This window comes from Chrysemys picta, chromosome 7 (assembly GCF_011386835.1).
Source record: "Chrysemys picta bellii isolate R12L10 chromosome 7, ASM1138683v2, whole genome shotgun sequence".
NCBI lineage: Eukaryota > Metazoa > Chordata > Testudines > Emydidae > Chrysemys > Chrysemys picta.
The window spans coordinates 111,344,984-111,370,082 of record NC_088797.1 but is presented as its reverse complement, the minus strand read 5'-3'; positions in this window follow the sequence as shown (position 1 = coordinate 111,370,082).

Below are 25,099 nucleotides of genomic sequence, written 5' to 3'. Positions count from 1 at the left end.
GTAGAATATCTTTTATATTACACTGTGTTTTTTCTTTACCATTTACACTCCTATGCTACTATCCATCTGAGGATCTCAGCAGAGTTTATATACTATCTAGGAAAGAATTAAGACCATGGTAACATAGTTAAGTGTTATCACATAAGAACTGCCATTCTGGATCAGACCAATGGCCCATCTAGGCCAGTGTCCTGTGTCCAACAGTGGACAGTAACAGAGATTCAGACAAGTGTACAGAATAGGGCAATTGGAGTGATCCACCCCTGTCTTCCTCACCTGACTTCTGGCAGTCAGAGGTTTAGAGCTCACCCTGAGCATGGGGTTGCATCCCTGATTATCTTGGCTAATAGCCATTGATGGCCCTATCTTCGAGAAATGTAACTAATTTTTTTTAACCCAGTTATACCTTTGGCCTTCACAACATCCCATGGCAATGAATTCCACAGGTTAATTGTGCAATGTGTGAAAAGCCCCTCCCCTTCTTTGTATTAAATCTGCTGTCTATTAATTTCCTTGGCTAGTGTGGAAAAGGGTAAATAATACTCCTCTTTTCATTTTTTCCACACCATTCATGATTTTATAGATCTGCATCATATCCCCCCTTAGTCTTCTCTTTTCTAAGCTGAGCAGCCTTAATCTTTTTAGTTTCTACTTCTATAGAAGCTGTTCCACACCCTTGATCATCTTTGTTGCCCTTCTAAGAACATTTTCCAGTCCCACTATATCTGTTTTGAAATGGGGCAACCAGACTGGCCATAGTATTCAAGGTATGGAAGCACCATTTATGATCCATGGCATATGGTATTTTCTCCCTTATTTTCTTTCAATCCCTTTCCTAATAGTTCCTAACATTCTGTAAGCTTTTTTGCTTGCTGCTGCGCACTGAGCTGAAGTTTTCAGAGAACTAGCGACATTATCTAGAGTCCATTATCTATTGGAGACCATTTTACAAAGAGAAAAAAAGAGACAAAGAGAGGACCAACTTGCCACGGGTCATACAGCAAGTCAGTGGCAGTACCGGGGGGAGGGGGGGGGAAATCTAATCTCATAAGAGATAAAACTCACCTCAGCAGGAGTCTGATACTGACAACATTCTGTTAAAATTACAAATCTGCAGCAAAATCACTCATGCCATTCAGCTTTCTTGAAAGATGCCACTAATGGTATGCCTCACTGAAAGCCGACAGCTGCCCTTTCAGGCTGACCTTTGTGTTCAACAAATTCTCCCCAGTTTGGACTGTAACATGTCAACAGTTCCAGTTACCGACAGGAAGCTGTATTGAGGTAAATATTCTAGCCCAGCAAATTAATAAGAGTTAGGAAAACTGTAAATACGAGGGCTGCTTAGTAATGGGAAACACCAAACCTCTAAGGTGCTAGTAGCGAGCCAGGTGTACTGTGACTCAGAAGCAAGCATGGCAGGTGCTTCAGCAGTTAGACCTTGTAGGCACTAGCCCTAGTGGGTCCCAGTAAACACCTCAGACACATGGATAAGGTTGCCAACTTTGGTTGGATGGATTCCTGGAGGTTTCATCACATGACATTATCTTTAATTAAAGATTAATCTTTAATTCCTGGAGCCTCCAGGACAATCCTGGAGGGTTGGCAACAAAACACATGGCTAAGGGAGAGGGTTTTTTTTTACTAGGGCTTTCAGGAAAGGGAAAGGTTAAAAATTCCCTAGGACCGAGGTTTAAACAGTTACACTTCAAAGTGAGCAATAGCAGTAAATGTTTAGACCCCTGGCACAGTCCAATCAAAAGCCAGGGCTCTTTGGGCCTAGTGCCTGGAATGCCCTCTCCAGTCCAGTCTTTATTCAAATAAAAATAAATAAATAAATAAATAAATAAATAAAAATAGGAGCTCGTAGGCAGGGTTGCCCAGGGGAGAAAAAGGGACAGTTTGTTCTGAGCCCCCATTTGAGATGGCTCCCAAACTGAGTGGCAATGTGACCTGTTACACATTGGCCTGGCCGCCCCTTCATACTGACTGAGGGTTGGCTGGGACGGAAGAATCTCATGGATTGCTACAGACTAGGGACCGAGTGGCTAGGCAGCAGTTTTGCAGAAAAGGACCTAGGGGTTACAGTGGATGAGAAGCTGGATATGAATCAATAGTGTGCCCTTGTTGCCAAGAAGGCTAACGGCATTTTGGGCTGTATAAGTAAGAGCATTGCCAGCAGATCAAAGGACGTGATCTTTCCCCTCTATTCACCATTGGTGAGGCTTCATCTGGAGTACTGAGTCCAGTTTTGGGCCCCACACTACAAGAAGGATGTGGAAAAATTGGAAAGAGTCCAGCGGAGGGCAACAAAAATAATTAGGGTGCTGGAGCATATGACTTATGAGGAGAGGCTGAGGGAACTGGGATTGTTTACTCTGCAGAAGAGAAGAATGAGGGAGGATTTGATAGCTGCTTTCAACTACCTGATGGATCTAGACTGTTCTCAGTGGTACCAGATGACAGAACAAGGAGTAATGGTCTCAAGTTGCAGTGGGGGAGGTTTAGGTTGGATATTAGGAAAAACATTTTCACTAGGAGGGTGGTGAAGCACTGGAATGGGTTGCCTAGGGAGGTGGTGGAATCTCCTTTCTTAGAGGTTTTTAAGGCCTGGCTTGACAAAACCCTGGCTGGGATGATTTAGTTGGAGATTGGTCCTGCTTTAAGCAGGGGGTTGGACTAGATGACTTCCTGAGGTTCCTTCCAGCCCTAATATTCTATGATTCTATGAAACCTAAATAGTGCTGTGACGCCGTGTGCCAGGTTGCAACTCCTGGAGCAGGGAGTTAGGCCCAGCCCCATGGGACAGGAGCTGCTGCTGATGGGTGAGTGCAGAGTGTGCTTGCTCTCCAAGACACCCCCCCCACACACACCCCCCGAGTGTTTTGCACCATTGGTAATTTTTTGGGAAGGGTTGGGGGGGCCTTGGTTTCAGACTTTGCCACGGAGGCCCAAAAATCTCGGTGCAGCGCTGCTTATGGGTTGCCAAGCCAGGCACAGTTAATGTCTCTCATTGGGTCCCCTCTGCACTGGGTCCCTGCCCAGCTACTGCGGCTCCCCCCTAAAGTCCCACACAGACCTGTATCCAGCTGTAATGTCCAGCTGTCTCAGCCTGCTCCAGATGCAGCTCTGCATATGGTTCCTTTGGAATCTTTTCTGACTCCAGCTTCCCTGCAGCTCCTGGCTAGCCATGCAGCCTTTTCAGCATCTAATCAAATCCCGGTCATTTCCTGGTTCAGGACTTTCCCCTGTACCTGGAATGGGGAAGACAGATGTGCAGTGAGGAGGGGGAATTTTTTTCATTGACATTTCAAATTGTATCCAAAAAAGGGAGAGGATGTGGAATACAACATTTTCATGACTGTATTCCCCCTGTGTTTTGGCCAGCTATAAAGTTTCAAAATTCAAAATGTATATGGAGTTTGTAATCAAAATGTTGATTTCTGACTATTTAAACAAAACGAGAAGCAAAGGGGAGGGGAGGGCTACAGAGAATGTGAAAATCTGAGCCATAGAAGGAAGAGACAGTTTGTGTCTCCCCTACTCAGAGGTGGCCAGTGCAGCCCCCAGAACAATTTAGGATAGCCTTGAAAGCATCCCTAACTTGCATCTATTCTTCATGTCCCCAGTGGACTCTTCATGACTGTGGAATCACTGGGATACAGGTCTATGCCAGCCATGTCCCTTCTTGTATCTGATCTGCCCACTCCATCCTCTGGCCAGCCCTCACCCAATCTTTGCTTTGCCCCACAATGCCCCTTGCACCTGGGACAGCTGTGGAGGCAGCACACAGATGACAAAATCTGTTCTTCTTTGGGTGTCGAAATCCCCTGCAATGGGGAATTCCCAAAGTAGAGCTTACATCCGTACGGTGGCCCTTTTATGCCAGTGTAGCTGGGTCAAAATGGCCACAGGACAACAGTGAATTCTTGATTCTTCATCCGCAGGTTACAGACAAGGACTTTGGGAAAGAGGGAGAAAAGCAAGCCTGTGTTGTAGGAGCAGCAGTGATCTGTATGCTCTGTATAACCTGTTCAAAAGGTCTGTTACACCGTTCCCCCCCCCCGCCCCCTTTTTGTCTCCTCTCCCTGTTTGAATACCTGTGAAGTGGCCCTCCCTCACCCTCCTGGAATGCTTGTGGGATGAATGGGCTGCTTGAGCAACTGGAAGATCAGAAGAGCTCCTAGGTAGACAAGGCATCTGGGACTCTGATTAGGCAGCGATCACATGCCCAATGCATGGACACTGTCCAAGGTGGAGTGTGACCAACCAGATGTGGCCAAGTCATCTCTAGTTGCAGGCCATGAGGAGCAGGTCCTTAAAAGGGGAAGGGGCCATGTGCTCAGCAGTGCATTCACAAGATTGTACCGCCCGTGAAGGCCCTTCGCCCAGACAGCCTGGTCAGTGGTTCACCGTGTTGCATTTCATCGTGCCTCAGGAAGACTTACCTTCATCGCACCATCCATTGCAGCGCTGTGGGACACTTACCTTGAAGGATCCTGACATCTCCAGTGCCGTGCCTGTCCTGGGAGCATGAGTATGTGAGTGTGAGTTTGACCCCCTCCCTCCCTTCTTTTCAGCTTAGCGATCAGTATAATAAACGTGCTGCTTTCTGCCAAACTCTGGTGGGTCATTAATCCTCCCTAAGCTTACTAGCTGGCCCAATTTCGGGTAACATTACTGGTGGAGAATGCAGGCAGCTTAGTGGAGGATTTGGCCCAAGAGTAGGTGTCCCCTGGTGCCCCTTAATAGCTTCTTGAGTGGGTCTGGCTCAAGCCTGTGTGAAAAAGTTGTAGGCTAGCAACCCACTGCAGGGAGAAAAAGACACCGCTGCTAAGTAGGCCACTGTGGGGCAAGGGGAAGAAAAAGGCAAAGCAGCCCGAGCGAGACCCCCCTTGGGGAGTGCCTCCGCCTCACAGGGTGTTGTTAAAAGGGCTCCAAAAGAAATGGGCAGTTCCACTGGGGAGTACAATTCCTAAACTAGAGATCATGTTGGATAAATATGTACTGATATACAGTCCCGACAAGGCGGTACTGGATCGTGCAGCCACCTGGCTGCTGTGGCAAGCAGGCTGGCAATGGCAGGTGGCAAAGAGTCAGCTCGCCACTGAAATAGACTCACTCAAGGGCCGATGTAATGAGCTGGAGAAGGAACGGGATATGTGGAAGGCGCAGGCTCTGACTGCTAGCGCCCAGGCGTCTTCCCTCTCTGTAGCCACAGTACAGGTGGTGGCAGCAGAGGAGGAGCGGGTGGAAGTAGAGAACGCCGCTCTGAGCCAGGCAGTTACCTGCCTGAAGGATCTGGTCCTGAAGTGGTCCGCCCGGGAGAACAGGGTCTGGGGGGCTTATTCAGCCTGGGTTGCCGCCATTGGGGTGAAAGCCCAGGGGTGTGTGGGACCATATGATGATTGGGACGGGGATCTGGTATGATCCAGATCCCCATATCTGGACCCCGGATGGCCGGATCCGAGACACTGTGTTGTGGCGGTCCGGAGGGTGGTCTGAAACTATGGGCCTGCGCCTGCAGGAGGCAGGGCAGCCCCAAGTACTGGACACACTGTGGCAGAAACTGAGTTGACCCCCGCACAAGCAATAGAGTTAGCAAAAACCCTGGGTGGCCCCTCATGCTCCGGGTTCAGTGGGTGGGCCCAGGATATGGTGATCCTGTGTTTGGATCTGGGACTGAACCTAGCTGAGACCCGACAGGTGTTAAAAGCCGTGTCCGGGTTGGGAGGAGATTTAGCAGGGGCGGCTCAGTAGCAAGCCGGTCATGCCGCACACAATAATATCTTTGATATGTTGCCGTGGGGCCGTGCGTGTTGTTGGCAGAGTTTGTCTCAGTGGCTGCTGCGCCTGGGGAAGACCCCATCCGGTTCATAAAGAGAATGGTTCTCCTGAAATGCTTGTGTGGCTGGGGTGTGGCTGCCACAGCAGGAGGGCAGGTAACCCCGACCATAGCTCACATAGCCCTGCCTCTGGAGGAATTGAGGCTGATCGCCCAAAGTCTCCCAGTCCACGTACAGCAGGTGAAGTGGGAGGGACCCTATACCGTGAACAAGGCAGGAGCAACAGTGTATATGATAGATAAAACGCCGGAGGGAAAATGGGTACACCACGGACAACTCAAACGAGCAGGGTCTGCCGTGGTGGGGGGACTGTACTAATTTGTTTTTAAGCTTCTATCTTTCAGCCTCCAAACCGGAACATCAGGAGAGAAGGTACCAGCAGAAGAATTACAGAAATACCATGGTTATAGTGTTGCGACAAAGTCTGTGTTGCATGTTCTGTGTTGCATGTTCTGTGTCTGTCTCTGGTGTCTGTCCTGTGCTAGCATTGGGTCCAGAGAGAGAGGAGATACTACACTAGACAGGGTAAATGCCTTTTCCTCTCTCTACTTCCCCCATCTCCAACCAAATTATCAATCACATCCACCTCTGTCCAAAAGACTTTGGTCCCCAGTGTGTCAGGTTTATTTTTTGTTAGGTTCTCTAATAATCATTTTGTTGTTGAGTTTTGTTATTGATACATTTGTATTGTTAGTTACATTTTCTTGTATTTTTAATTCCACACTTTCCTCTATGCACCCTGGTTCTACTTCCCCAAGCCTTGAAGGGTAGTTCATGGGCGTAACATGCATTGTCACCCCCTTGTGGGATTTTTGACCTTGGTCGGTGATTGTAGGGCCCTGTCTTTCCGGTCTTGGATTTGTTCCCCCCCCCACCCACCAGACCTCTTGAGAACAACTGTTAGTAATACGAGATTCTGCAATATTTTAACAACTAGATGTTAGTTTAAGTATTAGGAATTTCACCAACTTCTCTGTTACTATGTATCGTCCAAATCAGTTTAACCTTGCATAACAACTGTGGTACTCATACAAATCTTATTTGTTGTGTGTACTTAAGGGTTAGGGTTGACTTTTATTGTATGATGGCTATTGCAGCATCAAACTTGGGCCTCAGTTGTTTGTCAATGTACCTAATTATTGTATTGTATGGTGGTGGTTTTATTGTATTCCCAATTATTATGAGTGTTTGCATTTGTGTTTGTTATATCTGGTGTTTACCATTGTAAACCATTGTAATGGTTTTAGTTATATTCATCTGGTTATGATTGGTTGGTTTGTTTGCAATAGATCACCTGTGCCCTACAACAACAACAACTACTGTAATGATCATAGATCAAGGGGTGGCGTGTTATAGGAGCAGCAGTGATCTGTATGCTCTGTATAACCTGTATGTTCAAAAGGTCTGTTATACCTCCCACCCCTTTTTGTCTCCTCTCCCTCTTTGAATACCTGTGAAGTGGCCCTCCCCCACCCTCCTGGAATGCTTGTGGGATGAATGGGCTGCTTGAGCAGCTGGAAGATCAGAAGAGCTCCCAGGTAGACAAGGTGTCTGGGACTCTGATTAGGCAGCGATCACATGGCCAATGCATGGACACTGCCCGAGGTGGAGTGTGACCAACCAAGTCATCGTAGTCGCAGGCCATGAGGAGCAGGCCCTTACAAGGGGAAGGGGCCACGTGCTCAGGAGTGCACTCACAAGATTGTACCTCCCGTGAAGGCCCTTTGCCCGGACCGCCTGGCCAGTGGTTTGCTGCATTGCATTTCATCGTGCCTTGAGAAGACTTATCTTCATCGCACCATCCATCGCTGCACTGTAGGACACTTACCTTGAAGGATCCTGACATCTCCAGTGCCGTGCCTGTCCTGGGAGTGTGAGTATGCGAGTATGAGTGTGACCCCCTCCACCGCTTCTTTTGAGCTTAGCTATCAGTATAATAAACGTGCTGCTTTCTGCCAAACTCTGATGGGTTATTAGTCCTCCCTAAGCTTACTAGCTGGCCCAATTTTGGGTAACAGCCTGTGGCACCAGAGGCCCTGAAGACCCTCTCAGATGGGGATAGTTTAGGATTGATGGATTTACTGAGGAGACTCCCACCAATTTATGCAACATCACAACCGATCGAGGGGTGGAGATAGACAGAGGGGAAATAATAGACCATTCATTGCGACAATACCTGTGATTTTATGAAAATGTGCCAAGCATCATGTGATTTTCCCCAAATGTCATGTGAAAAAAACACTTTGTTAGTCACCACCAGTTGGAGGCCTGTTTTCTGGTCTCAGTCCAGCTCCTTCACAACAGAGATCCACAACACAATACAACAGTAGCCTACGGAGGCTGGATTCAGCAGATATTGATTCCTGGTACAAGTATTAACTTTTTGTATCTCTGATCCATGTCAAATAACTCATGCCAGGAAACAAAGTTCAATCTCATATCCAGAGTTCCTGTGGATTACTCTTTATTACATAAAAACACACACAAAAATAAACTCCTACCACCACAGTAGCACCTCATAGCAGACTCAGCAGAGAGACCGAGAGTGGAATATGTCATGGAAGCTGAACTACTTTCTCACTTTTAGGTGGTTCCTCTAGATGAGAGCTGAGGCATATCAGAGTTGGGCTGTAGGTAAGCTTTCATTGTTATTGATGGTGCTGTCCCTGTACCAGTACTGTGTGGCCAGAGGACTCTGACGTCCAAAGTCTTAAGTTATATCTATGTTTCGAGAGGAGGTGTAAATTTCACCTTGAGGAGACATACCCATGCTAGCTGTGATCAAACTAGCAAGCCCAAAGTAGAGTGTACTCATAGTAGCTCGAGTGGCAGGAGGAGCTAGCCAACTGAGTATGTGCCTAGTATCTTGGACTCACACAGCTAGCCCCTCCCTCCGCTCATGCTATGGCTGCTGTGGTCTATTTTTAGTACACTAGCTTGATCACTGCTAGCACAGGTATGTCTCCTTGAACTGGAATTTACATCTGCAGCTCAAAGTGTAGACACACCCTGAATCCAGTGCTTTCTATGAGCACTGAATTGGTGTAATTATGTATTAATACAAATACAAATGATATTTTGGGGACTTCAAAATCCATAAGAATCCTTCAGTAACATTCTGAGTGAATGAACTCTAGTAATTTATTTATAGTTGGGTGAATACTGTTCTGAATTTTCTAGGATCTTAAAAAGTTTTATTCCCCTATATGTGTACTGAGTAATCAATATTGATTTTGCTATAACATCTTATTTTAAATATTCATCGTGTTCCAGAATGTAATGCCATGTTTATTCAAATCCTTTATTTTCTTGTTTCTTTAAGTATTTTTCAAACTGTTACCTTGCCTTATTGTCAGGTTTGTCATTGTCTTTAGTGTGGCTACATTATTTGTTTGCAGTCTGGGCATACTCAGAAACACATATTAGCATATTAGTCTGCAGAGCCCTTAAAAAGAGTTACTTTCTTTTATTCTGCCAACTATAAAAAGATGATAAAAAGTCCTATTTATCACAGTCAAAATAGCTTTACAAATTATGAAATCTTTGCAAATCTTTGTGGCTTACGATGAGGTAAACAGAGCACATAGTCATGCTCATGCACATAATCATAGTCATAACGGCATTAAAATGAGGACTATAATTTTTGTGAAAAAAGTTATTAACTAAGGCGATTTATTACGGAATCTCAGAGATAACTAACTTCTCTGTGTGCAACTCGAAATATAGATTTTTTCAGGCTGTATAAAAGTGACGCTCATTTGGAAACAATTGAAAATCTGCAGAGTGAAGGGCATGTATTTCAAGGCAGGTGGCTATGCGGTAATGCAACCACCAACCCCTGCTTATTCAGAGTTCTACATGATATCACTCTAACAGGTGCCTTCCTCCCCTTCTGGAGACAGAGGCAGGGGAAAAGGAACCACAAATTCTGCAGAGGCAAAGATCTCTTTGCCAGACACAGCTCCAAGTCCCTCCTCACCTTGCATAACAACAACATACCAGATTTTTCTGCTAAAATGGTGAACAGTGAAACAGTTAACAATGTTGACATTTTTTATTTAAAGTGACAGCATTAGGCTTCAGAGTCAACTTAAAACTGATACAGCGGTTGTTCCGTCCACCTACAGATTCAGAAAGATAATATTTCACTGGGTCACATTCAGGTTATATCATAAGAACTGTTATTTATAAGAAAGCTTAGGGCCTGATTTTCAAAGATGATGAGTGCCCACAACTCTAATGGAAGTTAATGGGAGCTGTGGACACACAGCACCCCTGCACAAATGGGCTCTGACATTCTACAAAAACTAACTGGTCTACTACACAATGTATGGTTATTATTTATTTTAGGCAGCACCCACAGAGAACCAGGAAATTTCCAGACTGAAAAGGAAATACATTTACCAGGATTTTCAGAAGGTACACAACATTTTGAGTGCTGCAGTTTTTGGGGTGTTCAACACGAAACACCTTAAAAGGGACTTATCTTCCAAAATTGCTGAGTGCCCATTGTCTGAAAATCAGGCCCTTTTAAGGCATCTCAAGTAGGCAACTCAAAACAGAGACACCCAAAGTCACTGGACATTTTTGAAAATCTTGGGCACAATCCCCACCCTAAGGTGTCACAGTCTAAAGTGTAGGAGTGGTATTTGAGTTCGTTCTTCCTCACACTGGGCTTCAATATCCAGGGTTTGAATAATTTCAGAATATATCCCTGGTCACTGTCTCCAACTTTCTCCCTCACACCATTATCCTCAAACCCATCTATTCCCCTGACCTCACACCCCATTTGGTACTCTGCTACCAGGTTCTCTCTCTTGCTACCAAGCCCCTTTCCCTCAGAACCCCATTTCTTTTTCTGCTACCAGGTCTTTCCTCATTCTATGGTAGTCCTCAATTGGTTATGATTCATATTTAAAGATTTAATACTACAGTTTCAGCTGCCAAGCTCTCTCTTTGCACTTTCATCTCTCCACCAAGCCCTCCATTGCCTCTGTGCCTTGCTCAATGTCAAATCCTCTTTTCAGACTCCAGATTGTCGTTAAAGAAATTTCTCTCCTTGTCTTCTGCCAGGACCTATTCCTCTCTCTCTCTCTCTCTCTCTCTCAGGGATTTATACTGTCACCCATTACTGTAGTATCTGAACACCTTCCACATAAAACAGATTTGCTAAGTAAAATCCCCAGTAAATGGTTCTTACACCTGAGGATCACAGCCCCAATAAATTTCAGGGGTCCACAACAACCATTTTTCTGTTGGAAGAGGGGGAGGGCTGGTATGGAAAATGTTGAGTACAACTGCCTTAGTGGACTTCATGGAGTTTCTAGCTCTTTACCGTTTTACCAAGCCTTCAGTTCCGATTCTTCCTAAAATACTCTTGCTCCCCAAAATTATCTTTCTCTCTATCTCTGCTTTTGTGGTGCTTTCCTCCTAGCATCCATCTCCTTTCCACCAATCTGTTGTTTCCCCAGCCTCTTTTCTGTCCCTGTCTCTTTTCTTTCAGTTCTGTTCCTCTATTTCAAATCCTCATGCAGTCTCTTGACCTCATTGCTCACCTGCCACACTGTGTCCCAATCAATGACTCTTCATCACTCAAATACCTTTGCCTGAAATGGAATTTCTAATGGAATGCAAATTTCCCATCTCAAAGAGATCATTTCCTGGGAAGATTTCAAACATATGAAGAAGTCCACTAAGTTTGCAATTTTTCTCATCAGACAAAGCTCTCAGTGCTTAATCATTTGCTACCAAGAAAAAAAATAATCTTCTTCAAAAGACATTTTTGCTGAAAGTTATTTAAGGCTCAACTTTCAGTAGAAGGCAGCCCGCATAAAAGAAGAGACATTGAGTTAAAAATTTTGGCTGCAAGGGCTCCTGTTTTGTCTGTTTTACAGCAAAGAAAGCTCAGTATTTGGAGTAATTTGTGTCTCCACTACTTAGATGCCCATTTCTGCACTGTAATTTTGTTTTGTTTAGATGTTATGTTTTATATTACAGTGCGGTCTCAGCTAACACTTCACAGCTTTAATCCATACCGTCCTTCACAGTTCCAGAGTTAATGCTAAAACTAGCTTATAAGCTTCAAAAGAGAGAAAGGAAGAGTCCCCAAGATCAAAGAGGTGGTGACAGATGAAAGAAAATCTGAAAATGCCTTTAGGAACTAACAAGGAGACTCAAGGAAAAATGTACCATAGATCCAATCAACACATACACTTACCCAAATTACAAAGAGAAATCTTCTGTGGGGAAAAATAGAATAATATGAGGGAGAATGATTGTTGTTATTTAGGCAAGAGCTGGATTTCTAATGGCAGAGGGAGGGAAAGAAGGTGTGGATTTGGAGAAAGTTGGTTTTGTCCTTCTACCATTCAGGCAAAATGGGAAAGAGTGACATTCAGTGACCCTATACAAGAGGATTAATTAGTTATAATTGTGTTGAGACACGATGTAAAATAGTTCATATTCTTCAGCCACATCTGTAATTGGAATGTAAAGAATGAGCTTCATTTTCAGTATGTGCAGTACGTGTTTGGAAAAGTTAATACCTCTATAGGAAATCTAAAGGAGGAAATTCTTATATATTTCCAACAGAACATGACACCTATCTTAAACATGTGCAAAAGAATAAACAAAAGCTGACCAGCAGAAAGCACCTATTTCCCTACAGTTAGGTTCATTCAGTCTTCACTCAGGCAAAACTCCCACTTAAGTCAATGGGAAACTTCTGCCCTCAGCTGTACATGTACCAGTCAACTTTACACTGATGTGACTGGGAGTAGAATTTAGCCCATTGGGAGTTCTGAGTGAGTAGGGACTTAGCTCCGTATTGCACAAATGAAGCAAGTCTTAAATATGCTTCTGTAATCCTTCATTAGTTGTTTATACAAGAGTCTGCATTTGTTTAAAAATTCTTATATTTCAGGGTTTGACTGCATACAGCCCAGCACACCTAATGGATTTTCTCTCATCAGATGCTCATTAGCTTCTGGATCATCTGGTTACTTAATTTAAGTAAGTAACCTTGTGTAAATAAGGAAGACACTTCTTATTAGCTTTCAAAGTGTTCAGCCTGTGTCAAGATTTAAGAAACATAAGTCTGCTGCTGGTGCCTTTAGCTGTTTTTAATACCTGATTATTTTAGTATTTAATTGTACAGCGTTCTGGGACTCTTGTGAAGGGTGCTACACCCAATCGCTGTTGTTTATGCATTCTATCAAAAATGGAACCAATTTACTCATTTTGTGCTCTCGGGCTCTATTCATTAATGACTGAGTCTAATATTAGAGGTTCACTGTTAGCCAAACCAAGGCTAGGGCTATTTCCTCAGCACTAGAAAGGAAGAATTTTGGTGGAAACCCCCTCATGAAGACAAACTGAGCCTACAGCAAGCCAAATCTGGACATGCAGAATAAAGAGATATTAAGTTTAGGCCAGATCATGCTCTGCCATGGGAAAACCAGTAGGATGGAGAAAATGGTAGAAGGAAATCTCAGCGAGGATCCATTCTTAGGAGGTTTGGTGTATTTGAGAGAGAGCCTGGGGAAGGCGGGTATGTGTGTGCGCGAGCTGGGGTAGGAGGACTGAAAGGGCCTACTGTGGGTTGCTGAGTCTGTAAGAAGGAATAGGTGGTTTGCTAGGTTGTCAGAGGACTGGGAGAAGGGGAAGGAGAGTCGCCGGGTTTGAGCAGGCTAGAGGAGAGGTCAGCTGGTCCTGCTCCAGGTAAGGCCTGGTGGAAATTTGGAGTGGAGCTGCTCGATAGCAGCAGCTTCCTCCCGTCCAGGAAAACAATTAGCAGTTTAAGCAACTCTGCTCCTTGGCTTGCGCCTGCACCTTGAGTAGCATGAGTCAGGCTTCCTAGGGGGCAGTAGAAGCTGCCTACAGCTTTAGGGCATTGGCTGAGTCATTTATGGGACGAGTATTAAGCACCCAGGAGGACTCTCTTAACTAAGGCAGGACTGCTGGCAGCTCAGCTTCACCTGGTAGGTCCCATTTCACTATAACTTCTAAGGCTTGTAGATAATTGAGACTCAGTGAACTAGCTCTGCCATCATAAATGCCATCAAAAAGGCTATTTACCAAAGGGCAATATCCTGCCTGTGGCAAAGGGCAACTTACAGCAGTATCATTTCAGCTGGAAGTTCTGGGCAATTAAAAGACTAGTAGAATCAAAACAGTTTTAGAAACTATTTAAATGAAATACAGAAATGATCCAACATACCCCATACTTGGGTTATTGCATTACCAAAAAAAAAAAAAAAAAAAGCATTAGTCCTGCACAGGCCATTATTTTACCATTAGCGTAATGTCATCAGTTAATGAAGACTTTCAGGAAACATTCACACAGCTATCGGATATGATTTGTTAGACTAAACATTTATACCCGTGGATAACAGATGTGATTAAAATGCTGCCGAAGTCATCTACTTTGCAACAAAACCTCATCAGTGTCAATCAGTGACCTACCAGCATATGTTTTCTTGATGGTGCGAAATAGCTCTAATTTCACCCATATGGATATTCTTTCCCACCAACCATAATTTTGCCTGAAGCATTGAGATAGGAAAATTTCTGTCATAAATTAATCTATCTGTGGTTCCCCACTGATCAAGCGGATTCCATCATTAGACAAGGTGGGTGAGGTACTTCACCTTGAATTGTCCCTTGAAATATGTGTTCACTACTTATGCTAAACAATTTGTTCCACCTTGCATTTAGCTGTGATGCCCCGAGTACATTTCCCAGATCTGAAGAAGAGCTCTGTGTAATCTTGAAAGCTTGTCTCTCTCACCAACATAAGTTGGTGCAGTACAAAATATTACCTGACCAACTTGGCTCTCTAAAGGGCAAGAATGTAAGGATATTTTGGGTCGTCTCATCTCTATGGTCTGCCAGGTGATTTTTTTGAGCTAATCTTTCACCTGTTCTTTTCTTCACTGCTGCTGTCCCTCCTCTGAAAGGATTCATGATTTAGAATACATATTTATGCAAGTGGTTCCCAATGATTTGCTCCTTGAAGAACATTTAGAACCTGTTTCACAGACGATTGAATAAAATAGGAGTCTTTTCATTGACTTTATTGGGCTTTGGATGAGGCCATTAGTTTGTAAATTACTCTGACCCAAGGTTTTAAACTGGACCCCTATTTGAAGATCTGACCATAGTATATAACTGATTCTAGCAATGTGCCCCATATTTGCTGTATCTGTTGCTCTGTGTATGCTGAAATCTAACTGAACTACTTTCTCATTCTAAAAAATAGACCTTCCAGAACAAACTTGAGCCATATTAGCAGGGCAGAGTAGGGAAGCTTACAGGTTCAACTACTAGGCCTGTCGATATAGCATCTTTCTCGAGCAATACATGGATCCTAAACAACTTTAACACACGACTTAAGAAAAGAACCCATAAGCTATTTGTAGGTGTCAAATTGCCTCTTGCTATTAGACTATGTAACACCTCTAAAGCAGCTCATTCTCATTTACAAATGTTGCTAATCTCTTAGAAGTAAACATCCTGGCATTCAGAGGGCAGTAAGTACCGTACACTGCCCCACTAATCGTTACATGACAGTTTGGGTTTGTTGAGGTATTTTTGCTGCCTTGGTGGATTGGGTCCATATGAAAACACACTGTGCACTAGACTTCTGTACAAAGGTGCAAATCCTCAGCTAATGTAACTTGTCAGAACTCCATAAAAGTCACAAAAGTCCATAAAAGTCACAATGTGGAGTGGGGTGACAGATGAGACCCTAACCCATTTTCCTTGCCAGGGTGGAAAATGTTTTTGGTGCCTCTCCCCCACCTTTGAAGCAGCCAAGCCAAAAACTAAACCAAACAAAAAAAAACCCCCAAACAAACAAAAAAACCCATGCCGACTAATCAGCAGGGGGGGAAAAAGGTGTACTGCCCTGAGGAAGTTGGGGCCCAGGGTTTCTGCCCTGCTCATCCGGCCCTGTGGCGTGGGGTGGGAATGACTTCAATGGAACTATGACAGTTTATGCTAGATGAGGATCTGCCTACAATATTCTGAGTCAGAATGGATAGGTCAAGCAAAGCTATTTTACATTTCTTGTTGTCATTATAAATACACTGTTGGAATTTTCCCCACCAAATGTAAAGGTTAAATGTAAGAAATTGCTTTTGCCCTTTTCATGAGTTGCAATCCTGCCCCACCCACCCCATATTGTGGCTTGTCTTAATAACAAGATATTGCATAGCCTAAAACCTAGCAACAGTCTTGAAGAGGGGGTAACTCTGAAGAAAGGACAAATGCACTCTCAAGTGGAAACACACAATTGACCAAATCTGTTGGGGTTCACATGCTCGCTATGTTTATAGTGCAGGGAGGCACGGCCATGTGGTGCTTATTGGAAAGGATGAGACTTCCATTTAACACATGGAAACTCCATGCTTCCCCTGGGCTTTGCTTATATGCTCCCCACCGCTGCACAGTGTTGCGAGAGCATTAACATAGACAGACAGCACACAGAGTTTGCAAGGAGGCAATGTGGGATATTGCCCTCCCTGACCCCCTCTTCCTGACTCTGACTCCTTTGTGGCCCTAGAATATGGGAAACATAAAGGTGGCTTAAAGACACTTTTTGCCTCACCCCTCCATTTCTGCCCTAGGCTCAAGAATGGAGCAAGCCCCTAAAGTTTTTGATACAGTGTGCAGGAGTTGAAATGGTAAGCAAACATACCGTAGCTGCAGCCAACATAGAGCATTTTCATGTACACTGTACTGGTTTCATTTAATCTGAGGATGAATGAGGAAGAATGAGGAAATGTTAACCAGCTCACTGGGATTATCTTCTATCCCTTTCAAATAATGTCATGGGATCTTTAATAGCTACCTAAACACCCCCCAGAAATACACTGGCCTTTGCTTAAATGTCTCATTGTGATGAAAGACTCTCTTCCTTTTTTTAAAAGCTTCTTTCCAATAATAAATTGCTATTTTTACACCTGCAGATACAGAGTGAGGGAAGGTAAAGCTTATTGAATACATCATCAGTCTCTTTTACTTTTCTGAGCCATTTTGTGAATCAAACAACTGTGATGTCTCAGTTCAGTACCCAATGGACTCCAGCTCAAATTCCCAATCTACCACACAGAATTTAGATTAGGATGGCTCTACCATGGAAAATTATTCAGATCTGCCAACTTTTGGGGTTTTCTGTAACTCTATGGAACTACAGGGAAATCCCCCCCAGTCTATGAGGAAATCCTCTCTGATTGGCACATGGGGGGTTACGGATCAGGGGTATATAAGGGGGGACTATGTGTGTCAGAGGTTAATGGGAGAGTGGTGGAGGCACATAAAAGCACTAGGGGTGAGAGGCACATGGAGGGGATCATAAGTTAGGGGACCTTGGCAGCAATGACCTGACAGTTGGGTTTGTGGGCTCTTGGGGCCTCATCGGCAAAATCCAGAGCCCTTCAGTAGGTACGTAGCAGGGAACTATTTCCTGATGTAGCTAGGAGTTTGGGTGGAGGGGGGATGTAGGTGCTGGGGATTTTAGGGAAACCAGACTGAGCTGGTGTGTCAATGAGAAGGTACAGTGCAGAATTGGGACTATGGGGGTGGTGATTTTTTTGGCCAGAGAAAGGGGAGTCAAACATAAGCCTTGAGAGACCAGTTACTGGGAAGAGCTAGTGGCATGGGGACTAGAGCTGTGGCAATTTCTTGCCCAGGCAAAGGAGAGACATGGACAAGTGCAGGGAGGCATGACCAAGTGGTGCTTATTTGAAAGCATGAGACTGGACCATGGCTATCTTGGATGGTTTAGACACAACAAATCCTGCATCTTGGCAAGGGGTTAGATTAGATGACCTTTGTGGTCCCTTCTAACCCTATGATTGTATGATTTCTACTTACCACATGGAAACTCTAGGATCCTCCTGGGCTTTGCTTATTAAGGGTAGGGCTTATGGAAGTGCTTTCCCTTCCCTTGTGTAGCTTAGGGGTTGACTTGCTGATGGTGATTGCTGAACAGCACCTGGGGTGATGGGTGTGTGGAGTGAGTATGGGTGCATGCGGAATGGGTGGGTGTGGGATAAGTGTACAGAGTGTCTATATGTATTCACAGAGTGTGTGTGTGTGTGTCTCTCTCTCTCTCTCTCTCTCTCTCTCTGTGTGGAATGAGTGGACGGGTGAGTCGGGAAAGAATGGGAGTAGGTGATGGAGGAGGCATATGGGCGTATTGAGTGTGTGGGTGGAAAGCCAGGATGGAGTGAAAGTTGGTGTGGAATGAATGCAAATTGCAATGTATGGAATGCATGCATGGAGTGGTTGTGAGTGAGACACACAGGCAAAGTGTCTGCACATTTATATGAAATAGAATCCACTCGTTGTTTGGGGGGGTTTTGTTTGCAAATGTTGGCAAGGATGAAGATTTCTCCCTCTTGGTCCATTTTCTCCCTGTCACATTCAAGGTGCAGTAATGAGAGCACTGCCGCTTTCTAGTTCATCAGAAGCGGATTGTGATGGATATTTGGTTCCCAGTAACACTTGAGGACAAAGGTGTAGGTCAACACTTTTTCAAAATTTGTTTACTAGGTGCCTAACTAACATTAACTTATTATTATTATTTATTTATCATGGACCAGGACCCCATTGTGTTGGGTGCTGTACAAACAGAACAAAAAGACAGTCCCTGCCCCAAGGGACTTAGAATCCAGGTATAAGGCATGAGACAACAGATGGATATAGGGCTTGCCTACATGTACCTTTAAGGTACCTTTTAGTTTGCACTAGCAGGATCTACATGGGATAGTTACAGTGGGACACTTTAGTGCCCACAGCAATTCACAGCGTGGGGCTGTGCATCTTTTTAATTAGAAGGAGTGCTTTGCCCATCCCAGTCCACATGCAGGCCGTATGTGTCTGTGCTCGCACTGGGCCCCAGAGAAAGAGGGGGATAAGCATGTGCATGAACACATATCACCTGCAACTCCTATTCCTCCAGGACCCAGAGACAGCCAATCATTGATCAATGCTAGCTGGGGAAAGGACATGGCCAGGCCATCCAAAGAATGCAGTATTTCAGGTAGATCTCCCCTCTTCTGGCAGTACCCCAGGGAAGGCACCAGTGAAGGTGAATTCCTTCTCCCCTCTTGCAAAGGGAATTGCAATTTGCACCCCTTGCACTGACGGGGTTGTGCTGAGGCCAGTTAGTCCATTCAAGTTTAGGAAGTTGATGATTAAGCAAGTCAACAATTATAGTGTTGTTCAGGCAACCTGAAGAGGTGGATATGTTTTCCTATTGAAGGTGAAGTGCTACAGGTAAAAGTAAGAGTACGCATTTACCCAGAATAGCTTTGCCTTATATAATCATTATCCTCCATACGTTGTGCATTTTAGGACTTGCATGCTGGTCCTACCCTGGGAGTTAGGTATCTTGCTTTAATCCAAGAGAAGGGCAGTCACCAGCTGACTCTAGGGCCCAGGGGATTGGAGACTCAGTTATTCTTATATTTATGTTAGAGCTATGCCCAGTGGCTTCAATCAGAAGTAGCATCTCATTTTGTGAGGTACTATACAAACCTATGTTCACAATTAGGGTGGTCAATCCAGCCTTCTTTTTTAAAACTGAATTTAAAAATCCCAGCCTCCCTTTAGCCAATGCTGGAGGGAGCAGGAGCCAGTTGGGTTGAAACAAAGCCAATTGTGGGAGCAAAATCCAGTTGCAAGGGGATAGGGGATACTATTAACACTAGACAGTTTGGTCTCTGGATTGGGTGCACTGCTCTCTTGTGCTTGGATGCAGTTTGGATCCACTCAGGAGCATCTGCTACTGGGGCCATTAGCAAAGAGATAAGGAGCATGCATTGTATCGATTGTGATGCTAGTGCTGAAAGCTAACATCGCAATTGTATTATACAACAGAGGCACCCATAGATTGATGAGGGCTCTGAAAAACTGAAGATGACATTCCTTTCATAGTTGGTATTTTGAACTGTCTGTTGCATATGACGCAACAGCAAGTCACTTGTGAAGTGGAAAAGACAGGACCACAGAGCTGTGTGTGCCTGTTAAACCCATTTTCAACACAACAATAGCATCCCCATTTAAATTCAATAATGCAGTCTTCAGAACAATATTATCTCTGGATTGCAGGGATCTGTGCGGTTGCAGTTTAGGCTGTGCGAGGAATTTTAGCAGAGAAGTTTATTGTGGAAAGGCTGTCAATTTGCCAATTAATAAAGTTGTCAAAGACAATAGGCAAAGAAAGCTAAATGGGGAATACAGAACTTTTGGTTGGAGTTAATAGCTCTTGCGATCCAGATAGCAATCCTTGTCATATCAGTAGAGTGGTTTTGCAGCTGAGAAATCCTACAAGATGAATTCAGTGCAAAAAGCCTTGGGGACTGATGAGGCGTAAAATCAGACAAGGTGCAGTTTGTGGGAAAGAAAGTTGAGGAGTTGGGGCTAGCAGAACTGTGTGTACTTCATGTTGGAATAGCATGATGTGTTCTGCTGTCGACCTAATACCTTTAAGTTCAGTTTAAAATAGATATAGCTACAGCTGACTGGCTGAATAATATTAAACAGAACAGGTTTGCCCTTTAGCTCTCACCGAGCCCAGCATACTTAATGACACTAAGTCTAAACAGAAAAGTGATTTCCAGATCAAAAGAAAAGTTGAACTATAAATGGCCATAATCACTTAATACAAACCAAGCCAAATCCCCAGGGGGCCTGTCATCCCTTCTACTTCCATGAGTGCAGTGAGGCAAGAAGGAAGGATTGTTGTGTGACTAAGGTGCTGGCCTGAGGCTTAGGAGTTCTAGGTTTACTTCCTGGCTTGGCAATGAATTTCTTCAGTAAGTCTGTGCCTCGATTCCCAATCTGTAAAATGGGGAGAACAATGCCACTGTGAAGTGCTGAGACTTTACAGTGAAAGAGGCCATGGCTAGACAGGGAGAAGAATCACGGGCCCAGATCTACAAAGGCACTAAGGCATTGCAATGCTGAGTGTTGCAGCATTGTGATGGGGTGTGCACCCCACAGAAGGCCTGAAGGAGTTAAGGAGCCAGGTGGGCCAATTAACTGCCTAGGCTGCACCTTGAGGAGGACACAGGGATCAAGGACTAATTAGAGATGAGGCTCAGCTGCATGGGGACAGGAAGAGCCTGTATAAAGCCCAGTAGCTGAAAATGGTAGGGGGCTGGAGAGAGGAAGTGCATTCCTCTCAGGTGCAAGCAAGCAGCCAGCCGGCCGATATAGAAGTAAGATTTGGGACTATGCTTGTTATAGGATCCCTGGGCTGGATAGAGGATGGGGCTGGTTTCCTCTATCTTCCACTGGAAGGATGCCTGAGACATTGGGTCTTGGGAGATTTTAATACCTTGGAAGGGGAGGACCAAGCCATGAAGCAGGAGCAATTGAATCCCAAGTGAGTGAGGCAGGGAGAGTGATGGAGTGAGCAATTGCAGGAGGGAGTCAGATTAGCAGAGCTAATCCCCAGACATGGCCAGAAGGAGGTGCTCTGATGGTGAATAGAGCACCCTGTAACAGGCACTTACAGAATCACGGGAACAACACTGTGGTCCACAAAAGCCTGAGTTAGGCACTGAGGCTCACTATACAATGCATAGGGGGAAATAGGCACCAAAGGATGCAATCCACAAAAGCCATCAGGCAAGGTGGGGAGCCCTCTAAGATAGCCAATGGGAGATGCTGATTACAGGGATGTGTGCTAAGCGCTCCTGGAGATAGACACCTTCCTCTGCCTGACTCTCCACAAACAGCTGGAGGAGATGGTGATGTTCACCTTTTCACCTAGGGGCTGGAGCATTCACCCAGGATGTGGGAGGCCTTGGATCAATTCCCCTCTCTGCCAGAGGGGAGAGAGGATTTGAACAGGGATCTCTTACTGCTTAGATCGGGGTGGACAAACTTTTTGGCTCAAGGGCCACATCTGGTTATGGAAATTGTATGGCGGGCCACGAATGCTCACTAAATTGGGGGTTGGGGTGTAGGAGGGCGTGAGGGCTTGGGCTCTGGGGTGGGGTTGGGGGTGTAGGAGGGTGCTCCAGGCTGGGACTGAGGGATTAGAAGGGGGATCAGGGCTGGGGCAGGGGGTTAGGGAGCAGAAGGGAGTCAGGGGGAGGCTCTGGGGGTGCTTACCACAAGCAGCTCCCAGAAATAGAGGCATGTCCCTCCTCTGACTCCTATGCGGAGGTGCGGTCAGGTGGCTCTGCGTGCTGCCCTGTCCGCAGGTACCACCCCTGCAGCTCCCATTGGCTGCAGTTCCCAGCCAATGGGAGCTGTGGGGGCAGCGCTTGGGGCAGGGGCAGTGTGCGGGAGCTGTAGGGCCAGATTAAAACATCTGGAGGGCCAGATGTGGCTCCCGGGCCATTGTTTGCCCACCCCGGCTTAGACAGATTCTCTAAAATCATGGACTATGACTGGGGGGACTGGGTGGATCTCCTGGCACTTGGCCGGCATATGGGGATCTCCCGCCCCTCCCCACCTCTAAGATCTCCAGTGTGTACTTCAGGAGGTGAGGGCAGCCTTATTGCTCACCTCCTGGACTTTCCTTAAGCAGGCCCTGTGGGACCGTGCTCCCCACCTGGCCCTAACCCCTGGCCTTCCAGACCTTGTCATCAGGCCTTTGACTCGCAAGCTCCCCTGGCTGCCCCCTCCACAGACCCCAAGCCAGCTGCATGATCTGCAGCCAGTCCATTTCCGAACCATGCCGAGGAAACAGCTGTACACACTCGTGTGCCACACCTTTCATTTCCTCACCCTCTTGTCTTGCCCCAACACCAATCAGTGGGATCTCTTATCTGTGGAGGGTGAGGAACCCCAGTGGGCCAGTCTGTATTCCACCCTAGTCCCATAGACCCTGGAGATATTAGTTGGTGGCTCCTTCATGGAACCATGAGCACAGGCATGTACCTGGCACTGTTCACTCCCCTTCCTGACACCTGCCCCTTCTGCAGGGTGAGGGAGACTCTTTTCCAACTCTTTCAGAACCTTCTCCTTAGATTCTGGCTTCATTTCCCCCCATATCTCCTGATTTATGCACATCCCATCCGTGGCCCCATGAAGTCATGAGACCTCCTCGTCAACCTCCTCCTGGTGTTGGCCAATGTGGCCATCCTCCATACCAGGAGGAGATTGCTGGATGGGGAGATGCTCTGTGACTGTAAGACCTATTTCTGTTCCTCCCTTTGATCATACATCCATGCAGAGTTCCTCTGGGCTGGATCCACTAGCTGTCTACCTAGACACTTTCAAGGAGCAGTGGGCACTGTCCGGGGTTCTCTGCTCAGTGTTGTCCTCTGGTTCCCTACTTTGACCCTGTAACTCTCACTCCTGTCCTTGTTTTATCATTAGTTGTTCCCCCGGAATTGCTTGGGATCTGGGTCTGGTAGCTCCTCCCTTTAGGCTGAGGGGAGTGGCCTTTAGCTGTGGGTGGATGCATTCCCAATAGGTATATTCTCTAACCACTGAGTTATGGGATATTCTGATGTGGGGCGGTCTCAAGCCCTTCTGTTAAAACTGTTCCACTGTGGATAAATAATACAAGGGTGACTGTAACAGGGGGACTGAACCTCTGGACTACAGTGTCATTCACTCACTCCCTTTCTCTCCCAATGACTTTCTAAGTATTTATACCTAGTGGAACAGTCATTGGGTCAGTTATTGGCACATCCCAGCAGAGTGCTCTAACCACTGGGCTAAAAGTTATAAGGTAGGTGGCACCACCATCACCTCCTTCTCTGGTGGCAGCTGGATTTTGAATGGGACCTAATCCAGTCAGCAGCCTCTGAGTACATCTACTGGATCAGGCCCCCCATGTAATTTATGTGGACACACATCTATCTGTCTCCCTGGTTTGTGAATTGCTCTGGGACTTGGGAAGGAATTGGGCATTTGGAAGTCTTGAGTGAGGCAGCAGTGTACATGACCAGAGGCAGAAACCTAGGTGCTGAGGGAAATTTTAGCCTGAAAACTTAAGAGCCAAGCAAGTTTAGATGGCCACTGGGTTCAGCAAGAGATTTGTGGATTGCAGGGGAGTCAAAACTGAGCCTGAATCCTGGACTTAGGTAGCGAAGTATTTTTGTGGATCTGGGTCTAGATGCGTAGAACTGGAGTAGGGCACAAATGGGAAAGACTAGGTCTGTAGCATTGTTCTCCTGACCCTGAGGGAAGCCCTGGGAGCATGTCTGGAAGGGTGAGGATGGCTGCTGTCCATGGAATCATCCCTCCCTTCAAATCCACATGCATTTGCTGAGTAAGATAATGCTGGATCCTTTAATGGACAAAATAACTCTGGAGAAGCCATGCTGGCGTTGCAAGGAGGCTGGCAGTGCAGAAGTAAGAGGACTCTCATAAGTGTCCTGAGACTGTTACAGCTTTGATTTGGTAAGTAAAATCTCTGGGCACATCAATAGTAGAAAGTAAAAGATAAGAGATATCAAAGCTCTTGTAGTTCACTGAGACTCAGTCAGACCATGATTACTATCATCAAGGCCAGGTTTATACTAATTAAACTGAAATTGGGGTGCTCCCCTCCAAACATTAGTTGTTAGCCAGCCTAAGTGAAATAGGTGTGTTTTGGGGGAGCTTTGATTCACCATTGCCAACCCCAACTGTTCAAAAATCACCAGTCAGGCCACAAGCAACTGAGATTTAAAATTAAATAAATATTGGAGGTATTATTTACCTTTTGGTTTTTGAGCCTGTAGGGTACACTTGGGTAACCTTTCCCATGTGAGGACTAGAAATTATTTTAATTAAAGCTGAGACTGAGAGCTGGGCTCTAAGAAAAATACTAAATATTGTGGCTGGCAATAAAATTATGAGAGTTGGCAACAGTGTTTATTGTATCTGACTACAACTCTCGCAGCTATATGAATTCACCAGGAATCTCTTAAAACACTTTATTTTCAAGGACATTATTTTACTTAGTTTATTTAAAAAGAGTTCTAAGAAATTGTTCATATAAATTCAGACTTGAAATTATTCTGAAAAACAAACTGTGACATTCATATGCAGACGTTCATATGCTGATCAAGCTGAAAAAGGCTACACATTGTTATTGTATTGTATATGGTATTGTTGTTGCTGTGCAATTCTGATTATTAGATTATATCTCTTGGCATTGTCGTCCTATTTTAGTGAGTACACAGCAATTTGAAGGAGTGGATTTTTATCCCTCTTAACACACAAAGTCCTTTTAAATGGTGTAAATTGATCACTTTCAAGATAGCTTATGCATCAGATTAAATGTGTGTCGC